Source organism: Sus scrofa, chromosome 11 (assembly GCF_054392235.1).
Source record: "Sus scrofa isolate SSC_HxYL_T2T_F1_AM1 chromosome 11, Sscrofa_HxYL_maternal_Yorkshire_Landrace_v2.0, whole genome shotgun sequence".
Lineage (NCBI taxonomy): Eukaryota > Metazoa > Chordata > Mammalia > Artiodactyla > Suidae > Sus > Sus scrofa.
The window spans coordinates 21,327,156-21,343,347 of record NC_139393.1 but is presented as its reverse complement, the minus strand read 5'-3'; the positions used below and the strand labels follow the sequence as shown (position 1 = coordinate 21,343,347).

The following is a 16,192-nucleotide window of genomic DNA, read 5'->3' as shown; positions in this document are numbered from 1 at the left end:
TGGGACTCCAAGGCCTCCAGGCCGGAAGATGCTCTCCCTGGCAGACAGGCAGGGATTTAAACATGTTTCTACCTCATTGTGGTATTTTTGACATATTATCTCTCCCATTTATTAATTCTAGAATTTGGAGATTACAGAGGCTCCTTGAACTTCAGGTTTGTAATTTGTTAACAGTGAAAATAACACCCCCCCCCCAGTCCCAGGGTCATTGTGATGCGAAGAGATACGGCCCCCAGCACGGAGTCTGGGTCTGGCTGAGCAGGAGTGATGGATGGATGTCGGCTGCCTTCCTGGATTCCTGTGGGTTATGTATCATAGTTTTCTTACGTAAAATAAATCATTGGGCATCGTCTGCCTGTCATTGACACAGTGGCTAAGAGCACATGTACGTGGCTGGATCTCAGTCCAGGTTCCACCAGGACGTGGCTGGTATGTAACCTCCCTGTGCCTTGATTTCCTCCTCATGAAATGAGGGGTAGTACTCATCGGATACTGCGAGGAGCAGGTGAATGACTGGCTGGGAGTGTCAGGTCGACGCATGCATCCATGTTTGCTGTTATTCTCATTAGAGTCCATTATCTTTAGAAAAGAGGGTCAACTCGGAGCTCCCGCTGTGGCGCAGTGGGTTAGGAATTCAACTGCAGTGGCTCTGGTGGCTGCGGAGGTGCTCGTGTGAGCCCCTCTCTGGAGCAGTGGGTTAAAGGATCCAGCGTAGGCAGCAGCTTTGGCTCAGATTCAGTCCCTGGCCTGGGTACGTCCATATGCTGTCGATGTCATAAAATTTTAAAAAAGAAAAAAAGGCAACTTTCTAAGGCCCAAAAAACTAAATTCCTAGAAATATTGTGGCATGGATAAAATGATCCTGATATCCGGAAAGCTTCAGTATACATGCTTTCAGTCGGTGGAAGCAATATTTGTATTCTTTTGACAGTCTTTGGAAGGTGGCAGGGTAGGTGGTATTTAGTCTTCCAGCTCTTAATATTCAGAGCTAAATTACATGGACGGAAACCCAGACACAAGGGTGAAATGTTTTATTTTATTATTAGAATTATTATTTTTTTTTTGGCAGCGCCTGTGGTATGCAGAAGTTCCTGGGCCAGGGATCAAACCAGGGCCACAGCAGTGACAACTGCCAGATCCTTAGCCTGCTGAGCCACCAGGGAACTCCTAAAATGGTTTTCTTTGGGTTATGTTCCTTACTTAAGTGGGTGAGCCAGGACTCTGTCTTCTGAGGTTTTTAAAATTTTTTTTTATTATTTTTTAATGTGATTTCCATTCATTCCTCAATATAACGTGTTTGTAGGGTTTGATTTGATTTTACCAGGACAAAGAAATCCTGAGGGGACAAGGCTGATGGAGAAGAATGAGTTCAGGCTTCTCCCAGGGGAGAATGGGGCACTTATTCTGGGGCACACACTTCCTGGGATCTAGGCCTGTTTCTGGCTTGGGGAGGGAGAGGACGGAAAGGGGAGGGAGGGGGAGGGAAGGGGGGCGGGGGGGGGGGAGGGAGGAGGAGCATGGCCCCAGAGGAGAGTTTGGCTCACAGCTCTCTGACCTCTGGGAGAGTCCAGTTATGGACTTAAACGCCTTTCCAGATTAAAATAAATAAATTGATCATCCTTTGATGCTCTTGGCAAAAGACAATTTGTGAGTCTTTTCATGTTCTTGGCAGCTGCTCTGAAGATGTATCGCAGATCCTTCTCTGAGGAGTGAGGACCTGTCTACAAAGAGGCAGAGGTTAAAGAATAAATATATAGATGTCAACGCAGGTCTTCTTTGCTATTTTTCCTGGCTTCCAGCATTTGTTTTGAACTTGAACGGGAAGTTAATTTCATCAAAAGCCTGGTGATGGGTTCAGTGTCAGCCTGAAGTTACTGATAAGGGAGTGGGTGGGGGATATGATCTGGGTCCAGGGTCCTTCAGGGTATTTCCTCATTCGATCTTCACAGCCACCTGCCAAGGTAGGTCGTGCCCTTGAAGCCAAGAAGGAGACATCAGTTAGGCCACCTGAGTACTTCCTTGTGCTCGTAAAGGCAGAGCTAAAGTTGGAATCAAAACTCTGGTTGAAGGAGTTCTCCTTGTGGCTCAGTGGGTTAAGAATCCCACCAGTATCCAAGAGGATGAGGGTTCAATCCCTGGCCTCGCTCAGTGGGTTAAGGATCTGGCGTTGCTCTGAGCTCTGGTGTATGTAGGTCACAGATGAGGCTTGGATCCTGCACTGCTGTGGCTGTGGTGTAGGCCAGCAGCTATAGCTCTGATTCCACCCCTAGCCTGGGAACTTCCACTTGCAGCAAGTGTGGCCCTAAAAAGCAAAAAAATAAAAATAAAAAAAAAATAAAAAAAAATTAAATACACAGTTTTTTTTTTTTAGTTTTGGTTTAGAATCTTGTGAGACTTTATGCTACATAACTTGAGCAGCCAGTTTAAAGTTTTACTTGATTTTATTTCCTCCATTGAGAAATGAATGAATAGCCATTGGTTGAGTGACCAAGTAACTTACTGTTTAGAACATTCCTTCTGCAATACAAGTGCTTATATTCACCAAGTTCTTTTTTTAAGTAAATTTCTAGAAATGCATTTTATTTTGTAATGACGATCCTTCAATGCATTAATGCATTGCTTTTACAATCTAATGAAATAGCTCAACAGCACATTTTGGCTCAACTGGCAGCACCATTTATGGCTAGAGAACCCCAGTGTTTCGTTGATGCAAATTGATCTCATTCAAAGCAATCTGATCGTGCAGTGAAGGCAAATAGATCTCTTTAGGTGCCCTTCCCTTGGGGGTGAAGGTGATCCGTCTCTGTGTGCAATTTAAGGCAGTTAATGTGTTTTTTTCTGGTCTTTAGAAAGCCGGGATAAATCAAATTTAATCTTGAGCTGTACCTGTCCTTCCAGTGGCTCTAGCCTTGTAATAAACTCTTAGCTGTGATTTGATCAGATGTTTGCAGTTAATGCTTTCTGGTGTCTCTGCAGTACTTTAAGGGGGGCCATGCCATAGCTTTATGAGCACTCAGGTGTCAAAGTCTGATCTGTTTTATGGCGTTCGGTTGGCAGCTGTGAAGACCTGCTGCTGCTCCCCCACCGCCACCCCCACCCCAGAGTCCTTGCCATCAGAAGGTTAATGAAGACCTGCTCTCTCTCCCCCTAGGAAGTTTGCACCGAGGGAGTTTGGAGGTAATGTGCCCTGGTGGAGCCCTTCCTGTCTGCCTCTCAGGGAGTGAGTGACAGACAGGGGAGCCCAGCTAAGTGCGTTCACATTCAGGCTGCCTGGATCTTTCTAAAGTCATTTCGCGGTTTCGGGGTGTGCGCTGTTCCTGAACCCTCAGGGTGTGTCTCAGTGTCTCGGAACCCTCTTCTCTTCTGTCAGCCAGGCCACCTTGTTTGTCCGCTCTCAGTACCACCTGGGATTTGGAGTCGGATGAGTCCCATCACCTTCTTAAGAAAAAATCGAATGTAATATTCTTTCATTCTAACGTGCTTTGCAACTGTAAAAAGTGTCACACACATGATTTCATATCATCCTGTTATAACCCTCCCCCCTGCCCCGTACTGCCCGTTGCCCTCGCCACTCTCCCTGTGGTGACCACTGGTTTGTCCTTTTTATCTGTGAGTCTGCTTCTTTTCTGCTTTATTCATAGTGCTGGGTGTTAGTGAAACGTTCCCATTAGTTATAGGTCAATTAAAAAAAAAAGCCAAGTTTCCTTTTATTCTGTTAGAAGCATGAGCATGGGCGGAACAGTCCAGAGGGGAAGAGTCGAACTCACAGAGAAAGAGAATGTTCAATTTAGGGAAGCGAAAGCCTAAGAACAAAGATGAGGGAGAATAGATTCTTGAATGGCAGGTGGAGCCATACATTTTGTTTCTTTTCTTTTTGTGGCCATACCTGTGGCATAGGGAAATTCCCGGGATGGGGCCAAATCAGAGAGGCAGCTGTGACCCACGCTGCAGCTTGTGGCAATGCCGGGTCCTTGACCCACTGAGCGAGGCCAGGGATTGAACCTGCATCCTTATGGAGATTACTGTAGGTTCTTAACCCTCTGAGCCACAGTGGGAACTCTGGGAACCGTAGAATTTTTATCTTGAGAGACTGACTTTATACCTTCCTGAATTTTACTCTGGCAGAGCAGGAATATCCAAAATGAAAGGACGGGAGGGGGTGACGTAGTATTTCTCTTCTGATTTTGAAGTTGCTTTTTTTTTGGTCTTTTTGCCTTTTCTAGGGCCGCTCCTGTGGCATATGGAGGTTCCCAGGCTAGGGGTTGAATCGGAGATGTAGCTCCAGGCCTACACCAGGGACACAGCCACGTGGGATCCGAACCATGTCTGTGGTCTACACCACAGCTCACGGCAACTCGGGATCCTTAACCCACTGAGCAAGGGCAGGGACCGAACCCGCAACCTCATGGTTCCTAGTCAGATTCGTTAACCACTGAGCCACGATGGGAACTCCTTGAGGTTGCTTTGTTAGCTTTTTCCGGTCAGCGACTCCCCTACTTCCAACAGCCCTTTTCGGGTACAGAATTAAAAGCTGATGGTTGATTACCTCCCTCAGGCCCTTTCACTGGTCCGCTTGCAGACCATTGAAATTCACCCTAGAGCTCACCCTTCAAAGTAATTAACTATTTAAAAATTTTTCCCTCTGTTAAAGTTTTATTGAAGTGTAGTTGATTTACATCCATTCTTTTTCGGATCCTTTTACCATGTAGATTGTCACAGAATATTGGTAGAGTTTCCTGTGCTGTGCTTTAGGTCCACGTTGGCCAGACATTCCATATACCTCAGTGTACATAGGCCACCCCAAGCCCCCAGTCTGTCCCTCTCTCCCTCACCACCTGTCCCCTTTGGTAACCATAAGTTTGCTTTCAAAGTCCGTGAGTCTGTTTCCATTCTGCAATTACGTTTATTTGTATCTTTTTTTTTTTTTTTTTTAGATTCCACATATAAGTCATATTATATGTGTGTCTTTCTCTGATTAACTATTAAATTAAACTAATTAAACTATTAACTAATTAACTGTTAACTATTAAAACTAATTAACTATTAACTATTAAAACTAATTAACTATTAAAAAAAAAATACTTGGGGAGTTCCCGACGTGGCGCATGGGAAGTGAATCTGACTAGGAACCGTGAGGTTGTGGCTTCGAACCCTGGCCTCAGTCAGTGGGTTAAGGATCCAGTGTTGCCATGAGCTGTGGTGTAGGTCGAAGACATGGCTCAGATCTGGCGTTGCTTTGGCTGTGGTATAGGCCGGCGGTTACAGCTCTGATTAGACCCCTAGTCTGGGAACCTCCATATGCCGTGGGTGAGGCCCTCAAAAGACACAAAGACAACCTCCCAAAAACCAACCAACCAACCAACCAAACAAACAAATACTTGGGAATTCCTGTTGTGGCTCAGTGGGTTAACTAGTATCCACGAAGATGCAGGTTTGATCCCTGGCCTCAGTCAGTGGTTTAAGGATCTGGTGTTGCTCTGAGCTGTGGTGTTAGAGGTCGCAGGTGCAGCTGGGATCTGGCTGTGGTGTAGACCAGCAGCTGTAGGTAGCTCTTATTTGACCCCTAGCCTGGGAACCTTTACATGCCACAGGTGTGGCCCTGAAAAGAAAAACAAACAAATAAACAAGAAAAAAACCCTTGGAGTTCCCTGATGGCGCAGTGGGTTAAGGATCTGGTAATGGCTCCCTTGGGTCATGCTGCGGTGTGGGTTGGACCCCTGGGCCAGGAACTTGCACATGACCCAGGGCATGGCCAAAAAAAAAGAAAGAAAACTAAACAAAAAAGGAACTCTTATGTTCTAAAAATATGTTAACAATACATTAGAATTTTGTTGATCAAAACACATGCGCCCTGACTCCCCGTTTAGCCTGTACTGCTTGTAGCTCTTCGTGCAGGTCACCGGCCTGAAGCGGTGACGGGTCTGCCTCAAATGCAGCTCCTGGGTCTCGGAACCTGTTCTGTCAGCGGAGTGTTTCCCCGTCGTGTGCTGCCTGCACGGAAACAGTTGGTGGATATTCACAGATGTGTGTGTGCGCGAGAGCCAGAAGAGACGCGAGTGTAGACTCTTGAGTGATGGCCACCAGCTCTGCCTTCCACCCTTGGCCCTTCGTGCTCCGGGGAACTGGAGACACGCCGGCTGTGTGCGCTGGGTTTTCTCCGAGCCGGTAGGGCCATCGACTCCCAGGCCGGCTCCCGGCTCCTTCGACCCGTGGGTGCCGGGCGGGCTCTCCTGCAGTGAAACCCCGCGGGGCGCACCTCCCGTGCCTTTGTCCCTGGCTTCCTTGTCTTAGGAACTCTGACCATCCATGAGGTTTAAGACGACTGTGGCTGTTGAGGTGATGGACTTGGAGGCCGGTGGATCAAGGTCAGATCCCTGTTCCTTCGGTTGCTCGTTGAGTGACCTGGAGAGAGATTGCTTCATCTCTCGGAGCTCGGATGTTTTGTCTCTAAAGTGAAAGTAGGAAAACTTATCTCCTGGGGTTGCTGTGATGATTAAAATAACAAATGCTAAGTACATGGCGCTTGGCGTGCACTCTTGCGAGTGTGTGTGTGAGCCATTGGTAGTAGCTGCTTTTTGGAACTGTGCTGGCCCCAGAGGGGGGCTATTTTTAGACCCGAGTGATCTGCTCCCTGCCTGCCATCCCCACCCCAGCCGGGATCTGCATCTGTCTCTGTCACTAGTCTGGGAACATGTCCCTTGGCTGATACAACTGTCACCCTGTTCCCTTCTGTCAGCCCTCCTCGTCCTCCTTGTACCCCCCCCCACCCTGCACAGGGCCTGGGGACTCCTGGTTGCACACAGGGTGGCAGTGGTACCCACTCAGCCTGCAGCTTGCTGAGGGGAGGACTTTGGCTCCTCTTGGCTGCCTAGGCAGCTGCAGCTCCCCTGAGGTTTGGGCCTCTGACCAGATACATTTATCATCTTAGTTGAGTGCTCTGGGGACTCCCTGCAACATTTCTTTACGCTGCATGACTTAAATTTGGGACCCAGTGTACGATATGGCGTGGTGTCTTAGCTCTTGGTAAACATAGAATGGGAGGGAAAGAGAAAGAGAGCGAGCAAGTGAGAGAGAGAGAGAGAGATGGTAGCTGGAGAGCAGAGTGCTGTAAAGGCCAGTTCTATTCAGCGATGTGAATACCTTAGGGTGATAATGCTGAATGGTCAGGGATACAGTTTAGAGAAAATATTTCTGAGCATTATTTTCATTACAGTGACAAAAGAAAAAATAGCTCAATAAAATCATGCCAACTTGGGGAGTTCCTAGTGTGGCTCAGCCATAAAGAGCCCGATGAGTATCCAAGATGACATGGGTTCAATTCCTGGCCCCACTCGGGGGTTAAGGATTCAGGATTTCCATGAACTGTGGTGTAGATCGCAGACACAGCTTGGATCCGGTGTGGCTGTGGCTGCGACTGGCAGCTGCAGATCTGATTGGACTCCTAGCCAGGGAACTTCCCTATGCCGCGGGTGTGGCCCTAAAAAGACAAAAAAAAAAAAAAAAAAAAAAAAAAAAACCAAACCAAAACAAAAAAAAAACTTCTTGCCAACTGGTGGGGGGTGCAATGCAGGAGGCAGAGTGAGAAGGCAGTGCCAGGGGACATGGGTGACTTCAGGTAGTAAAAGGCTTTTTAATCTCTGCATTCAGACCTCATGCTTTTATTACTTTATAACAAGTGCTGTTATTCATTCCTTCATTCATGGATGCAGCAAGTATCTGTTATCCACTCTGCGGACTGTTGCCGGGCTGGTTCTTCCCCTGCTTATCTCCCCATGTGATAAGGGCAGCAACGTGCACAGAGGCTAGAACCTCACTGACAAGGTTGGGGTTCCTGCTCTTCCACCTCCTGGCCTAGTGACCTCAGGCAGGTTACAGAATCCCTCTGTGCTCCAGTTTCTTGCTTGTAAATAGAAGAGGGAGTCAAATGGGTCAGGTGCATAGAACAGCGAGAAACAGTAATCATTAGCTATTACGTGTTTCCTATTTATTGGTCTGCCTCTTTGTTGTCATTTTCTGTCTCCATCATCAAATGCTGAGACCTTGTTTTTCCTTTTCTCTTGTAACTAGTAGCCCTAGTTCCCAGGACCCCTGGTAGAAGCTTAGTAAATATTTGAGCTCAAGACCTGAATGAATGAATGCACAGCAGGCTCCAGGCTGGATGCTTCATTTACCCTAGTGAACCCAGCGTGGTGCCTGCCTTCACCGGGCTGCCAGTTAGTCCAGTGGAAGGAAACTACAGATGTATAATGACAAATGGCAACCCGGGACGTGCAGGCAAAGAACCAGTTGGGACTGTTCTGGTTGAGGAGGAAGTGGCAGTGGCATTTTCAGGCTACATTGTACCCTTTTTTCTTTCTTTTTTTTTTTTTGCTTTTTAGGGCCACACTTGTGGCATATGGAGGTTTCCAGGCTACGGGTCGAATCAGAACTGTAGCTCTTGGCCTACACCACAGCCACAGCAACGCCAGATCTGAGCCGTATCTTCAGATTGTACCACAGCTCATGGCAACACCGGATCCTTAACCCACTGAACAAGGTCAGGGATCGAACCTGCGTCCTCATGGATGCTAGTCAGATTAGTTTTTGCAGAGCCACGACGGGAGCTCCTACATTGCACAGGTGACTCGTCAACAGGACATCTTTTTCCCCGTCGTCCATTTAAAGCCTTAGTTCTTTGTGGGTTCCTCCCCCTGCTTTTAAAGCATTTCTACCCAATTATTCCCTCTCTTCAAACATATAAACTATTTAATATCCGTGTGTTCTAAAGTTTTTAAAAGGAAGGCAAACAAACTTTAATGATTTACAAGATTTTAAAAAGTAAACCCATGTAACTTAAAACTCATTATGAAACCCTTGTTTACTCTTGGTGGTTTGGAATTAGGTTTTTTTTTTTTTTCTTTTTCTTTTCTATTTTGGTATATAGAATATTTATTGGGTTTTCTTCATCTCCTCCTTGTCTGTTTGGATAAATTCAGCCAGCAAAATTCTTTCCGGATGCAGTAATAATGAAAACTGCCTAGTCTTAGGCTTTGGAGGAGGTTTACCTTAAATATTTACAAATACACTCCTGAATGTTGGAATTACAGGTTCTTTTGGCCAATGGAGAGTGAGATGACAAAAAAGAAAAAAAATCAAACCAAAATATGCCCAATGGACAAGAACCACCTTCTTTTGTTAGACAGAGTCCTCGCTAGGGTGGACTCTTTCTTTCATTCCTGTCCTCCCTTGGGAATGACTCAGACCTTGGGCAGCAGAGAATTGCTAGAAGGGCTGGCCTGGAGCTGCTGCTTCTCACCACTATCATCAGCTTGAAGGACTGCATTTCCTGCGGCAGATCAGTCATTTTATAGGCTGGAAGTTGAGGCTCAGCTCTGCACCCTGGACTCCTGGTGAAGGTTGCCTATTGTCCGGCTTAGCATGGCACAGCCAGGAGACGTGTGTGTGTGTGTGTGTGTGTGGTTGTCTAATAAATGAAGAAGCTGTGCTGGGGAGGGCTTTTCATTCATCTACACAAAGGGTTTTGTCTCCAAGTTGAAGGGGACCTTGCTCTCCAGCCTAAATCTGTAAAATCGAAAGTTGTGCACTTGTGTTGGGAGCAAGGGGACAGAGTGGTCTCTGTCCTACTTGTAAACGTGGTCAGAAAGGGATTTTCAGAGCTTTAGCACAGGCGGGTGTTTTTCAGCTGCTTGTGTTGATTAAATATTAGCAGAGGTTCTCGAACCCTGCCCAGTTCCTTGAAATCAGTGGGAGATTGCTGTGTGCGCAGGCGTCCATTTAGGCTGAATTAAATGATTGGTGGTATTTAGATGGAAAGGTACAGAAATCATCGCCCCGTTTATATGGAGATAAATTTGTGTTTAGGTGTTGAGATGTTCCTTATCTCTGTTTAAATTTTTCTTGAAATGCCTGCAGGAACTTCTTGGCCGAGCCCTTGAGCTCAGGCCTCTGGTGACATCCTAAGGTCTGTTGGGGAGACAGGGAATGAAGGTGATTAGCAGAAGCTGAGGGAAGAAAACCCTGGCAGGGGTGATGCGAAATGGTACCTCATTCAAAAGGAACCAGTATCTACCTTGGGAATGCATTTCTATTTCTGGCAGTGGCTTTACTTCCCGAGTTCTAACACTGGAACTAGTCAGCATTCCGGAAGCACGTGCTGATGATAGCCAAGAAAGTGGGAGCCCCGGAGTTCCCATGGTGGTGCAGGGGAAACGAATCCAACTAGTAACCAAGAGGATGTGGGTTCGATCCTTGGCCCTGCTCAGTGTGTCAGGGATGTGGCGTTGCTGTGAGCTGTGGTGTGTGTAGGTTGCAGATGCGGCTTGGATCTGGCGCTGTGGTGACTGTGGTGTAGGCTAGTGGCTACACTTCCGATTCGACCCCTAGCCTGGGAATTTCCATATGCCACGGGTGCAGCCCTAGAAAGAAAAGGAAAAAAAAAAAAAAAGTGGGAGCCCCAGGGCACAGCCATTTGGATTAGACCTTTGCCCTGGACCTTGTATTCATGTAACTTCTCCCTAAACTGCAGAAATGAGAAGCTGCCAGGCACTTTTAGCGATTTCTCTTGCAAGGCAGCATGTTTTAGTAATAATGCTTCCTTTATGTTGGCCCTAAAGGAGAACATTTTTTCCCTTTCCCTGAAGGGTTCAGGTTGTCAGTGTAAAAACTTGTTCGAATTCCCTAGTGGAACAATTTCAGTGCCCTTCTGATAACCTGAAGTTGTTGGTTGGTGCCGAGCTCCACAGAAAGAATTGCATTCTTTATGCTGATTCTCTGCACGTTTCTAGACCCAGGACGCCTCTTGCAACACGGTCCCAAGACTGTTGGTGATTAGAGCTCTGAGTTTTCAAGCTTTGACAAGTTGGGGAACCAGACTGCCTGCCTTGAGATGTTCTCAACCTTCCCCAGCCAGAATTAGAGGCTCCCTCCCTCATCCCACGGAAGTCTGTATTTACCCTTTATCGTTTGTGGACACACACACACACACACACACACACACCTTGCTGTGTCCTTTTCTCTGTTTCTTTGTCCCGACATTGCCAGGTCCACCCAGCACAGTGCCAGGTCCACGTTGATGTTTGTGTTAGCTTTCTATTGCTTCATGAGAAATTGCCACAAAAAAACATAGTGGCTTAAAATAACATGTATTTATTATCCCACAGTTTCCCTGGGTCAGGAGAAAGGGCATCCTTTGATGGATCCTTTGCTCAGGGTCCAACAAGACTGTAATCAGGGTGTCGGCTGGGGCTGCCCTCATCTGAGGCTGGAACTCCTCTTCCAGGTTCATGAGGTTATTGGCAGACTCCAGTTCCTTGTGGTTGTAGAACTCAGAGAACTCATGGTGGCTTTTTTTTTTTTTTTTTTTGTCTTTTGTCTTTTTTTGTTGTTGTTGCTATTTCTTGGGCCGCTCCCTCGGCATATGGAGGTTCCCAGGCTAGGGGTCAAATCGGAGCTGTAGCCACCGGCCTACGCCAGAGCCACAGCAACGCGGGATCCGAGCCGCGTCTGCAACCTACACCACAGCTCAGGGCAACGCTGGATCGTTAACCCACTGAGCAAGGGCAGGGACCGAACCCGCAACCTCCTGGTTCCTAGTCGGATTCGTTAACCACTGCGCCACGACGGGAACTCCTTTTTTTTTTTTTTTTTTAATTTAGTAGAAGGGTCCAAGTCCCTGTTTTAAAGATGTTACCTGATTAGATCAGGCCCACCCCTCCCATCACCTCCAGGTTGATGACCTCAAAGTCAACTGTTGGGATCCTTAATTATTTTTGCAAAATCTCTTTGCTCTATGAATTAACATCATCCTAGGGGTAATATCTATCATATTCATGGACCCCACCCATATTCAAGCAGAGAGACTGGTACAGGGCAGACATATCCCAGCGGGTGGTGGTGGGGGGGCAGATAACTTGGGGAGCATCTTAAAGTTCTATCTACCACATTGCTCAGTAATGTTCAAAGGATAAATGAATGAAATGAATGAATGCTGAGAGGTGGCATCACAGCCAGCAGCTAATTGTAAAATGAGTGAGAAGGTCCTGAGTTCCTCACGGCAAAGTGCAGTGGCAAAAGCAGTTTATCACTAGTGCGAGCTACTTCCTGGAACTGTAAAAGCATATGGAGTTCCCATCGTGGCTCAGTGGTTAACGAATCCGACTAGGAACCATGAGGTTTCGGGTTCGATCCCTGGCCTCGCTCAGTGGGTTAAGGATCTGGCGTTGCCATGAGCTGTGGTATAGGTCACAGACGCGGCTCGGATCCCGCATTGCTGTGGCTCTGGTGTAGGCCGGTGGCTACAGCTCTGATCGGACCCCTAGCCTGGGAACCTCCATATGCCGTGAGCGCAGCCCTAAAAAGACCAAAAAAAAAAAAAAAAAAAAAGCATAAGCAGAAGAGAGGAAGCAGCAAGAAAGGAAGGAAGGAAAAGGAGAAGAAGGAAATCCTGTCTTGGGCTGCTTTCATGTGGCAGTGCCCGGCGCTCTACCCACTCTCCAGGCTGCTGAGGTTAATAGTTGGTCAGAGCCCAAGAGCCTCATGTCTGTTCCCGGGCACAGCCACTGTGGATTCGGAAGCACGGAGGCATCCGCTTAAGGGAACCCCTTTCCACTCTGCTCTTAGTTTCCAGAGATGGAGTCTCTGCCTTTGGCTGAAACGAAAACCCAGGGTGAGTCTCTCTTCCATCCCTTTTAACCATATGCACATGCTGTATCCCCTTGGAATAAGGCAGGGGGGGTGCATTTGGCGTGGAAAGGAAGCCTTCATTTCAAATCTCCTGGCTGTGATTGGCTATAAAAAAAAAATCAAATTGAACCATGGCTGTCTGTGTTTAATTTGCAAGAGCAGAGAAGGATGTGTGCCGTGTGGTGCCCACATGGTATAAAAGCCTCCATGACATAAATACCCCTCGGCCCAGCCTTGGAAGCTTCCAGGGCAGGCAGACAATAGCCCTGCTTCCTGACAGTTCCCAGGCCTGGGTGCCACCTTGTGTAAACACGGCTGCTTTTAGTGCCTCGCAGAAGCTAGGAGATGACACATTAATAGCAGCTGGAGGATCTCATTAGAATTCGGAGGAAAATAGGGAAGCTGGAGCCTGGAAATGTCCAAACAGTTAAAAGAGCCTTTGTGTCATCTGATTAACCATCGGATACATTCTGAGTGCTTTTCTGGATGGGAAGAACCAGCCCTTCAGCCGGAAGTACCATGTTATTCTTCTTTAGAGTAGCCTAGACAGCCTAACCTTGTTTTTCAGTTTTCTTTTTCCCTCCCAAATTGATACACCGGACCCTCGGATGCCTTTGAGAACTGAAGGAGCTTGATGGCCGGTCCCTGCGAGCCAGTGCCGAATTGGCAGCTGCTGGGTCGGAGGTAGGAACATCTGGATTGTGCAGTCAGACACTAATACCCCGGGAGCTGGAAGCACAGGGGTTGGTCCTCCTGTCCAAAGGAACAAGGAGACACTCTCTCGGGGAGCTCCTTGCGGGGGAGGGGTGGGCATTCTCTTGCTCTTATTAATGGTTTTAACTGATGGAGCCACACTGCAGCCTCTCAACTCTGCAGGAAAAAAAACCCTAATGCCGGTGAAAGTTGAGACAGTTTGCCCCGTGGTGTGAAAGGTGAAAGACTTGCCTTGTGCAGGCAACGGACTGCATTTTCAAGAATTTGCGAATAGGTCCTGGAATAACAACAGAATATTCCCAAGGACTGTTCTTTTGAAAGCTTGGTCCGGTGGACTCAGCCGAGCAGGAGAGTCGTCATATGCTCACCAGCAGCATCTAATTATGGGCAGAGTTTGCAGCCTGCGTGCCACCTGATGGGAACCTGCAGAACACAGTTTAACTGTAGCTCTGACTGCCAGCCAGCATCAATGTTCTGTTCTTTAACTCATCAGAGAAGTAATAATCACCATGCACAGTGGCCTGCCTGTCCATGTGGCTTCTTAGAACTCCATGGAACAAGCTGTTGATCTCAAATGGATTGATATGCCCTGTGTCTTGGTGTTTTTTGTTTGTTTGTTTTATCTTTTTTGGCTCCCCCGTGACATCTGGAGTTCCTGGGTCAGGGACTAGATCCAAGCTGCATTTGTGACCTATGCTACAGCTGCTGCAATGCCAGATCCTTTAATCCACTGTGCCGGGCTGGGGATTGAACCTGCGCTCTGATGCTGTCGCGATGCCGCCAATCCTGTTGTGCCATAGCGGGAGCTCCTCCTTGTGTGTTTTTGCCCACGGTTATTTTTCCTTGCTGGGTAATGGTTTTTCCACATATGCCCACTTGCTGCTGGCGGGAAAGAGAGTATTATTTTTTCCTTAAATTGAGCCTTTTTTGGCCGAGTTCAGTAGAGAGTAGAGTCAGCTTCTTTTCTGGGACTTTTCACTGTCACTCTGATGATGTAAACGATAAAGAGGTAGTAACACCTCTGTGAACACAACGACGCAAATCATCTTATTTTCTTCCCTCAGTTACCTTTTCTTTTCTTTGCTTTTTGTCTTTTGTCTTTTCTAGGGCCACACCCACAGCCTATGGAGGTTCCCAGGCTAGGGGTTCAATCAGAGCTACAGCTGCTGGTCTGCACTGCAGCCACAGCAACGCCAGATCCGAGCTGCATCTTCGACCTACACCACAGCTCACGGCAACACTGGATTCTTAACCCCCTGAGCGAGGCCAGGGATCGAACCCGCAACCTCATGGTTCCTAGCTCGATTCGTTTCCGCTGCACCAGGACGGGAACTCCCCTAAATTACCATTTTATCGCCTTCATACGTTTCAGGGTTAATTTTTCCGTAGACTCATCCAAAGGCAGCTGCCTGCTTCTTTGTCCCTTATGTACTTAAGCAATGTGAACAAGGGAATAATCGCCGGTTAAAAAAAACCTGGTTTCAGAAACAGCTGTCCAGATGTTCACCCTCTGGCGACTTAAAACGAGGGAGCTTGAGGTGCATGATCTCAGGACAATCAGCATTGTGACACTTAATCTTGTTGGGGCTTCAGGGTAATTTGAAGGGACTCCCAGTCTATATCTCGGCAAAACAGGACAAAAGCGGCTTCAAGAAGGAGCGAGGCCTCTCTCGCAAGTGGGATGGGCTGGGGCAGCTCCTGGCGTGTTTTGGCACGAACATTTGTTCGCTCAAGGCCTTTTTATAGCATTTGTTCCTCAGCGCCCCCTCCCCCCCACCGCCACTACCTCCGATTTTTCAAAAATTTAGTCCCATGTAACTCAGACGTTGTTATTTGATTGTCTGCTAGGTCTGGAAAAGCTTTATAGAACTATTTTCAGTGAAGGAATTTTAAAACTAATATCACTTGTCATCACATTGTAAGTTGACTATAGACTGTATCTAAAATTCTAAAATAATAAAAAGAGCCACAGTTCCATTACTCTTTGTTTTCTTTTTCTTTTTTTTTTTTCCTTTTGCTTTTTAGGGCCACACCTTTGACCTATGGAAGTTCCCAGGCTAGGGGTCAAATTGGAGCCTCAGCTGCCGGCCTACGTACGCCACAACCACAGCAATGTGGGATCCAAGCCGTGTCTGTGACCTACACCACAGCTCACGGCAACGCTGGATCCTTAACCCCCTCAGCGAGGCCAGGGATCAAACCCGCAACCTCATGGATACTGTCGGGTTACTTACCACTGAGTCACAACAGGAACTCCCCTTTTTTCCTCTGTCTTATAGGGCCTTTCTCTTATTACTGCCTTCTGGGAATCCTGTGTCTTTAGATTGAGGATATGAAATAACCCAAATGGTAATTTGTAAGTTACATCCTACCCTGCAGTTGCAACAACAATAGCAAACCTGCTAAGAAAAAAGGAACCTGTGTTTTCTTGTAATGCCAGTGATTAGAGTTAGTGCCCGCTGCTTTCTGTTCCAGGGGGGAACAGAAACACTAACATTGAAATTGGGGACTTTTTGATCTGATACAAATCTGTAAGACTGCTAAATCACATGTTCACATTTTGAAGCAGAGGTTGTGAGACGTACTTGTGAGACCAGAAGGCAAGTCCCTTCCGCTTTTGCTATTATTGATCCTATAATGTGGATTACTTAGTGCTGATAGGGTGGCAAAACCTACTGTCACCTGTATGCAGCGGACCCAGTTGGAAAAGCTTAAATATGTTGCTGTGATAACAGAAGCGACAGAGCTTTTGGAACAAAGTTCTTTTCACCAAAGAGGAGCAGAACACAAGGGGAAT

The 16,192-nt window shown here is 47.1% G+C and overlaps 1 protein-coding gene and 2 long non-coding RNA genes across 11 annotated transcripts in view; 1 reads left to right on the top strand and 2 right to left on the bottom strand.

Annotated features, from left to right (window-relative positions):
• Positions 1-16,192, top strand: part of LRCH1 (leucine rich repeats and calponin homology domain containing 1) — a 217,471-nt gene that overhangs the window by 11,452 nt on the left and 189,827 nt on the right. The window lies entirely within an intron of this gene.
• On the bottom strand, positions 4,182-7,516 carry LOC146398581 (uncharacterized). The gene is made up of 2 exons (XR_014819495.1): positions 5,293-7,516; positions 4,182-4,228 (listed from the first exon to the last, which is right to left on the bottom strand). It is a non-coding gene; the product is annotated as an uncharacterized LOC146398581 (long non-coding RNA).
• Positions 10,353-15,430, bottom strand: LOC146398580 (uncharacterized). The gene is made up of 2 exons (XR_014819494.1): positions 12,327-15,430; positions 10,353-11,404 (listed from the first exon to the last, which is right to left on the bottom strand). It is a non-coding gene; the product is annotated as an uncharacterized LOC146398580 (long non-coding RNA).